Here is a 9,054-nt window from a genome sequence, read left to right as displayed (position 1 = left end):
CTTATTATGTCTAAGATGTTTGATATCCAGACAGATTTTGAGGTTAAGCTTAACAGCCTAAATTTTATGGTAATAACAATAAGCTTGTCTTCTGGAGGGTTAACAGCCTAAGTTTGCAGACCAAAATTAGAGAGAAAGGAGGGCTGCAAGGAAAGCCAGCATTTTGACCCTAGCCTTCTAAGGTCAATTATGACTCATCACATATGAGAACTTGTACTGTAATATCATGTAGCTCAGTAGTGTCCAAATTTAATAATCAAGGAGCTTATGGGGCCAAAGAGGAACGTGATCGATGATGTAGAGTGTGCCTAAGGAGAGACAACTGGAGAGAAATCATTCTCTCAGGGTTTCAAAGAGAACACATTGAGTAAGCAATGGCCTTGACTCATCTACATGGCTGACAATGACAAAGGTTCTATAATCTGAGTTAGAGGATCTCAGGATAAATCCTGAAGGGATTTGCCTGACCTTATCAGACCCAAAAGCTACAACTCTTGTTGCACAGGTCCTTCTTTACCTTGGTCTTAACCATTCAGCAGAAAATTATAAAAGTAGTATATAAGAAGTAAAGCCATGCTGTTATGTTGAGCTATAGGGGACTCAGGTCAACAATTTCTGACATTGCCTGTGAAGAATTGGACCCAATACTATCATGGGTTACTGGACTCTTTTAAAATATTTTGTTGAGTTTATATACCTATAATATTCAAATAACGGAACGTAATAGAAAAAGGGTATACAGATGAATGTCAATTTTGTATCTGTGTATTCAAAGTGGTTAGGATAGATATGTAGTTACATTCTCTTAATGAATAGAGTGACTTGTTCTAATGTTGTTTGTAAATAGGATATCATGTCCGCATCTTGTACAGCAATTACTCACTAGGAAGAATGTATGCAATGTGTTAACTACTGAAACTGTCCAATCAATTTGAGTTGAAACATCTCATTGCTATTTGTTTATCAATAAAGTTATGAAAAATAAAGAAAGAATTCTCTTGGGGCCAGGGCGATGTCTCCATTTAATAAGTGCTTCTCTGTCAAGCACAATGGCCTGAGTTCAATCTCCAGTGCCGAAAAACAAAATAAGGAAGAAAAGAATTCTTGGAACTCATAGCATCTGAAGTAAAGAATCAACTACGGAAACATAGGGAGGAAATCCAATCTGAAAAAAACACCTAAGTGAAAGAATTAATAACTGCTTCTAAAGAAGACATTGATTAAACAAAATAGAGGAGATTAGAAAAATGACGGATTCCTTGAATGGACAATACAGGAAAGAAGTAGAGCACATGAAGCAGAGTCAAAGAGTCAAAGAGAAATAGAGGAACTTAAAATCTCAATCACAAGCTTGCAAAACCTATCAGAATTATGGCCGATTTCTCTTCATAAGCCATGAAGGCAAGAAGAGCATGGAGCATCGTACTTTAAGTCCTTTATGAAAACAAATTCCAGCCCAACCTACTATACCCTGCAAAATTCTCAAGTTTGATGGAAAAATGAAATACCTTCATGACAAAGAAAAACTAAACAATTTCATGATGATATAGCCACCCCTACACAAGGTACTGAAAGATGTTCTAGAGAGGGACCAAAATGATCAGAACTCCGCGAATGAGATGGGAAGTAGCCAACTAAATAGGGCAAGCAATTGAACATATGAGAAAAAGGAGTAAACGACAACAGGAAAATAACATGTGAATCGTATCTCAATATATCTCAATGCTAACCATTAATGTAAATGGACTCAATTAACCAATTAAGAAAAATAGACTGGCGTAGTGGATTAGGAAACAAAATCTAACAATATGCCATATACCAGAAACACATTTAGCTCTTAAAGACATTCATATACTGAAGTTCAAAGGATGGAACACAATATTACATGTCCTAGTACCTCAGAAAAGAGAAGAGGTAACAATCCTATTCTCAGACAGTCTCAACTTGAAACAACAACGATAAAGAGAAATAAAGAAGCCAATATGTACTGGTTAGGGGAAAAATTGAACAGGAAGAGGTAAAACTCATAAATATGCATGCAGCAAACATAGGAGCACACAACAATATAAAGCTGATCTGAATGAACTTGAAAAATCTTATATCCAATACGCCAATCTAAACAGAAGTCCTTAGCACCCCCTTATTTCAAGAAGATAGGTGAACTAGACAAAAACTTAGCAAAGAAGTAACAGATCTGAACCAGAGCTTGAAACAAATGGACTTGGTGGACATATGCACAGTGTTCCACCCAAGCACAGCTGAATACAAATTTTTCTCAGGTGCACATGGGTCATTTTCTAAAATCTACCACATACTGGTCCATAGGACGTGCTTAAGTATATAGAAGAAAATAGCAATTATCCCACACATATTATCTGAACAGAGTGCAATAAAACTGGAAATATATGACAAAAGAAAACATAAAAATACCTAAATACATGGAAATTAAAGGACACCCTACTTAGTAATTAATGCGTCACAGATGAAATTAAACAAGAAATTCAACAATATCTACAGTTCAATGAAATTTCAAGCACAACATTTAGGAATTTATGGCATATGATGAAAGCTGTTCTCAGAGAGAAAATTATAGCTGTGAACTCACACATTAGGAAAACAGAACGGGAACAAAAAAAATACCCTAATGCTGCACCTTCAAAAACTAGAAAAGGATGAGCAAAACAAAACCGGAGCCCAAAGATAGGAAGAAATCATAAAGACTAGAGCAGAAATTAATTCAGATAAGACAAAGAAAACAATTCAAAGAATTAAAAAAAACAAAAAAGCTGGTTATTTGAAAGATTAAATAAAATTGATAAGCCCCTAGCTAACCTCATCAAAAAGATGAAAGAAAAAATTCAAATACTAGAAAGTATTTGAATTCCTTTTAAGGAATTAAAAGGGTTCAATTACCACAAACCCAGTGGAAATTCAAAAGATTATCAATAGCTACTTCTAGAAATTTTACTCTCACAGAATAGAAGACACAGAAGAAATGGACAGATTTCTAGAAAGGTACAAATTACCACAACTGAATCGACAAGATATAACCACTCTCAATAGCCAATAAGAGCCAAAGAAATATGAGATGTAATAGAAAAAAAAAAACTACTACAAAGAAAAGTCCAGGTCAGGATGGATACACAGCTGAAAACTACAAGAAAGTTATAGAAGATGTAGTTCCTATACTCCTCAAACTCTTCAATGAAATTGAAAAGGAAGCAATCCTCCCAAAATCATTCCTGGAGGCAAGTATTACACTGATACAAAAAAAAGACGCAACTAAGAAAGAGAATTACAGGCCAATCTCCCTCATGAACATAAATGCAAAAATCCTCAGTAAAATCCTAGCAAATAGAATACAGCAAATCATCAAGAAGATCATACACCATGACCAGGTAGGATTCATCCCAGGGATGCAAGGTTGGTTCAATATTCGAAAATCTACAAATATAATACAAAATATCAATAGAGAGAAAATGAAAAACCACATTATCATCTCCAATGATGCAGAAAAGTCTTTGACAAAGTCCCACACTAATTCATGTACAAAGTCCTACAGAAAATTGGCATAGATGGCCTCTACTTCAATCTGGTAAAAGCCATTTATGAAAACCCAATGGTTAACATAATTCTAAATGGGTAAAAACTGAAATCTTTTACTCTTAGATCTGGTACAAGACAAGGATGCCCTCTATCACAACTCCTATTCAGTATAGTTCTGGAATCATTAACTAGAGCCATTAGACAAAAGAAAGAAATAAGAGGAATAAGATAGGTAAAGAAGAATTTAAATTATCATAATTTGCAGATGACATGATACTTTACTTGCAAATTCCAAAAAACTCCACCAAGAAGCTACTAGGATTAACATGAAATTCAGTAGCATAAGAGGTTATAAATTCAATACCCAAAAGTCAATAGCATTCCTCTACACAGATAACAAACACACTGAGAGGGAAATTATAAAAACAATACCTTTCACAATAGCCCCGAGTAAAACGAAGTACCTTGGAATTAATCTAACTAAAGATGTGAAAGATATTTTCAGGAAAATTACAGTACTCTTAAAAGATCGTAGAGGTTTTCAGAAAATGGAAAGATATTCCATGCTCCTGGATAGGAAGAACCAACATTGTGAATATCGCAATACTCCCAAAATTTCTTTACATATTTAATACAATTTCTATCAAACTAACATGAGCATACCTGACAGAGCAAGAGAAATCATATGAAAAATTTATTTGAAACCAGAAAACACCTAGGAAATAGCAAAGGCAATCCTGGCAATAAATACAAGGCAGGGGGCATCAGAATTCCTTATTTGAAATTATACTACAAGGGTACTGTGATAAAATCGGCATGGTACTGAAAACTATGTAGACCTGAGGATCAATGCAATAGGTTAGAAGACGCTGAAGCTCTTACGAACACACTCAGCCACCTTATCTTTGACAAAGTGGCCAAACATACTCACTGGAAGAAAGATAGCCTCTTTAACAAATGGTGCTGGAAAAACTGGCTCTCTACATGCCGAAAACTCGAACTTGACCCAGGTCTATCACCATGCACTAAACTAAAGTCAAAATGGATTAAAGATCTAAAAATTAAAGCAGAGACACTAAAACTCCTGTAAGAGAATATAGGAGGAACTGTTGAAGACATAGGGTTAGGCAAAGAGTTCATGAACAAAAATAAAATCATACGGGTAATATGTGAAATAATTAAAAACTGCAAACTCCTGTCATTGAGAAGGTTTTGCACGTCAAAAGAAAGCACCAACAAAGTGAAAATCAACCCATAAATTTGGAAAATATCTTAGCTAATAAGCACTCATACAAAGGTCTGCTCTCTTGAAATTATAAAGACATAAAAGTCATTAGGGCTTCAAAATTTGAAGACCAAATCCACAAATGAGCGTTCGAGATGAACACACACTTCTCAAAGGAAGAAATTAAAGAAGTGAATAAATATATGAAAAAATGCTCCATATCAGTAGCCATCCATGAAATGCAAATTAAAACAACACTGAGTTACAATCTCACCCCAGAAAGAATGGCTATCATAAAAACATCAACCAACGACAAATGTTGGAAAGCCTGTGGGGAAAACACAACCATTCTCCACCGCTGATGATAATGTAGACTGGTGCAACAATTATGGAAATCAATGTGGACACTCCTTAAAAAACAAGCATTGGAAATCCCATTCAAACCAGCTATCCCTCTATTGGGAAATTTTCCAGACGAAATGAAAACATCATATCATGGTGATATATATGTGCACCTATGTTTATAGCAGCACAATTTGTGGTAGCCAAATCTTTCAAACAAAGAAGATGCCCATCACCTGAGAAATGGATGAAAAAGATGTGGTATTTTTATACAATGGAGTATTACTCAGCTATAAAGAATGATAAACTCGAAGCCTTTATATTGAAGTTGATGCTACCTGAAGATATAAGTGAAATGAACCAGACACACATGTACAAATATCATATAGTTTCCCTAGTATAAGAATTCAGAAGAAGAAATACAAATAGAAAGGTATAATACAAATAAAAGGAAAGCAAGTATTCGAGTACTAAACAATGAAGAGGGGAAAGGAGAAGAACTAGAAAACATGATAGTGACAAGCCATAGATTGGGAAGGCAATGATCCTGAGAATCTCCAGAAGATTTCTGAATCTAGCAGTTAATTGGAATGATGCTCACCCTGACTAACTATATATACTGACACCTGTGAACTAAGCAACTCCCTGAAGATGGCAATTTGTAGTAGCAGGTTCATGGTTGGAATGCCTGTCATTCTGGTCTTCTGAATACGGGTTACTTGTCAAGACATGCCAGTTGCTGCTGTGCTGTCTCTTGCATAGATGATTGTTCAAAAAGAAGGGGGTGGTGAATGAAGGCAAGTGACAGGAAAAGGAACGTTTTTGTACTGACTTGCTTCAAGTTTTCATATGGTTAGATTTCTGGACTTACGTGTAAACACAAGAAGTATATAATTCTTTATGGCTATTTTTAAAATATATTCTAATTTTTAAATATTTCTTCATCATATTCTGTAGGGACTTATAGTTCAACATATCAATACTTGTTGAAAAATACCGTTCCATGTTATACCTAAGATGTTTGATATTCAGACAGATAGTGAGGTTAAGCTTAACAGCCTAGGTTATATGATAATAACAATAAAGTTCTCTTCTGGAGTGTTAAGAACCTAAGTTTGTAGACCTAAATTAGAGAAAAATTGGGGCTTCAAGGAAAACCAACCTTTTGGCCCTAGCCTTCCAAGGTCAATTAAGACTCAGGACATATGAGAACTTGTAGTGTAACGTCATGTAACTCAGGAGTGTCCCAAATTTTCTGATCAAGGAGATTATGGGGCCAAAGAGGAAAGTGATCCATGAAGTAGAGTGTGCCTAAGGAGAGTCACATGGAGAGAAAACATTCTCTCAGGCTTTCACAGAAAGCACATTGGCCAAGCAATGGCCGTGACTCATCCACATGGCTGACATTGACAAATGTTCTACAATCTGAGGTACAGGATCTCAGGATAAATCCTGAGGGATTTCACTGACCTTATGAGACTCAAAAGCTACAATGCTTGTTGCATAGTTCTTGCTTTATCTTGGTCTCAGACATCCAGCAGAAAAGTATAAAAACAAAATATAAAAAGTAAAACCATTCTGTTATGTTGAGCTGTAGGGGACTCTGGTCAACAATTTCTGACACTGCCAGTCAATCAGAAGACCCAATACTATTATGCACTATTGGACTCTTTTAGAATATTTTGTTGAATTAACACACCTATAATAGTCAATTAATGGAACTAAGCAAAAAAGTGGATACTGATGAATGTCCATTTTGTATCTGTGTATTCAAAATGGTTAGAATAGATATATAGTTACATTCTCTTAATGAATAGAGGGATTTGTTCTAATAGCTTTTGTAAGTAGGATATAATTTCCGCATCTTGTACAACAATTTACCACTAGGAAGAATGTGTGCAATGGGTAATTATTGAAACTGTCCTACCAATTTTGTTTGAAACTGTTTCATTGCTATTTTTTCTCAATGAAATTATGGGGAAAAAAGAAAATAATTAAAACCATATGATGAAGCTAATAGTATTTGAATTTATTTCAATGAGATTCAGACTTCAGACCATATCTTTTTTATTTTACCTAGTGTATGGACAGGTAAGTCATACATAAATCTCAGATGTAGTGTACAATATGCAGTATTAATCAAAAGCAATTAGTATAATAAGGTATGTAGCTTTCAAATGATTTAATCATCAATAATTAAAATGCTGATTTTAACGTTGTTTTATAATTATTTTAGTAGTAGTAATAATAGCATTAGTAGCAGCAGTAGTAGTAGTGGTGGTGGTGCTGTAACAGATAATTTTCCCCCACCCACCCAGTATACTTTAATTTTTCAGTTGCCCAGCTATTTGTTCCTGTTCTGATCTTGTTGCTTTTGCCTCTTACAAATCACTGGTCACTGTGATATACATAGTATGATCTGGTCCCCAGTATCTCTCCAGGTTCTGATTGGAAACACACCCTCAAGATTTTTTAAGTCCCCTTGGAGATCTAGAGGAGGATTCCTGACTCCTATCTTGAGTGACTCAGATCAGGCCTCATAGGGGTGGATGCAATGCAATACAATACAATCTGTGTCTGTCTGTCTGCCTGCCTGATTACAGTGAGACCCCCAGGTCCAACCCACTTAGTTTTTATGTCAGTCCTGCTCAGTTCAAACAGAAGAATTTGATCAACACTTGTTACTTAAGGCCACACTCAAGGGAAGGTGAGTTGGAATGTTTAACCTCTGAGTGCCTGCAGAATGATTATATGAGTGGTGCGGACACCATAAGCAATAAGCTGCTGTGTTTGTGCACTAAGACTGTGAGACACTTATCACAGTGGCTGAGTGGGCCTTCACCTGTGGTTCCATGGTGATCAACATATGGCATAAATGAGGCCTTACATCATTTTAGTTGATTCATGCATAGATCCTCACAAGAGGCATGACCAGGTTGGCATCTGAATTGCCTCTCTCTCAGGGGCATCCAGCCATTTTTGTTGTGCCATCAATTAAAGGTACACAGCACACCAATTAGGATCCAGAAATAGGAATTAATTAGTCAAAACCCAGGAAAAAGAGCTTTTATGGGGCTAAAAATGAAACCAAACTGCTCCCTGAATCTCAAAATTGTGGGGACATTCTTTCTGAGAATTCCACCTTGGCACCCTTGTCAGCTGCCACAGTTGTTGCCAACACCTATAGCTTCACTCCCTGCTCCACACACATCTACTTCCAGTCAATTTAACTTGTTATAGCTAGTCATTGCCTGCATTCAACCACACAGCCCCACCACCCTGAGATGTGCCTATCTGTTCAGATGGCATCATCTTACAGCACCCTGAGATGACTGTCCAAAATTCATTCTGAGTTCCACATTTTGACTGAGGAAAATTTAGACTATCAGTCCTGAAAAATGAGTTGCACACTGTTGGGACTGAATTGATCTCGCAGACTGAGCTCTATGAAATTGAGCCCTCTAAGAACCTATGGTCAGTACAGAAGTTGGGGATAAACCTGTGACTTTCTTGGTAGACAAAGGAACAGAACTCTTTGCCTTTCATTTCTGTGTCAAAAAATTACCATCATCAGTGCAACTTGGACTCTTGCCTCTCACTCCAAGCCAGTCAACCTGCCTCTCACTTAACCCTGCACTTTCCACTTTGAATCTTTCCTGTTAAGAATATTATATCCACGTTAGTCTGAGATAGGTAACCACAATCCTGAAGTTCTAAAACTCTCCTTTACAGGGGAATAAAGACATTTCTGAGCCTGGCCATCAGTCTTACAGCCTCTCTACAATGCCAGTTGCTGTCAGATGTCACAGAAAACACAAACAGGAATTCAGACTCACATCAACTTGATATACTATTAATCACCTTTAGCAAAACCTCTGTGGCATCAGCAATCTAGCTGTAAATTTTTGGAAACTCTTCCACTATTTTATTTATTTTTTTTT

Source organism: Octodon degus, unplaced genomic scaffold (genome assembly GCF_000260255.1).
Source record: "Octodon degus isolate 3935 unplaced genomic scaffold, OctDeg1.0 scaffold00318, whole genome shotgun sequence".
Classification (NCBI taxonomy): domain Eukaryota; kingdom Metazoa; phylum Chordata; class Mammalia; order Rodentia; family Octodontidae; genus Octodon; species Octodon degus.
The sequence above is the reverse complement of the archived record's forward strand: the minus strand, read 5'-3'. Positions refer to the sequence as shown.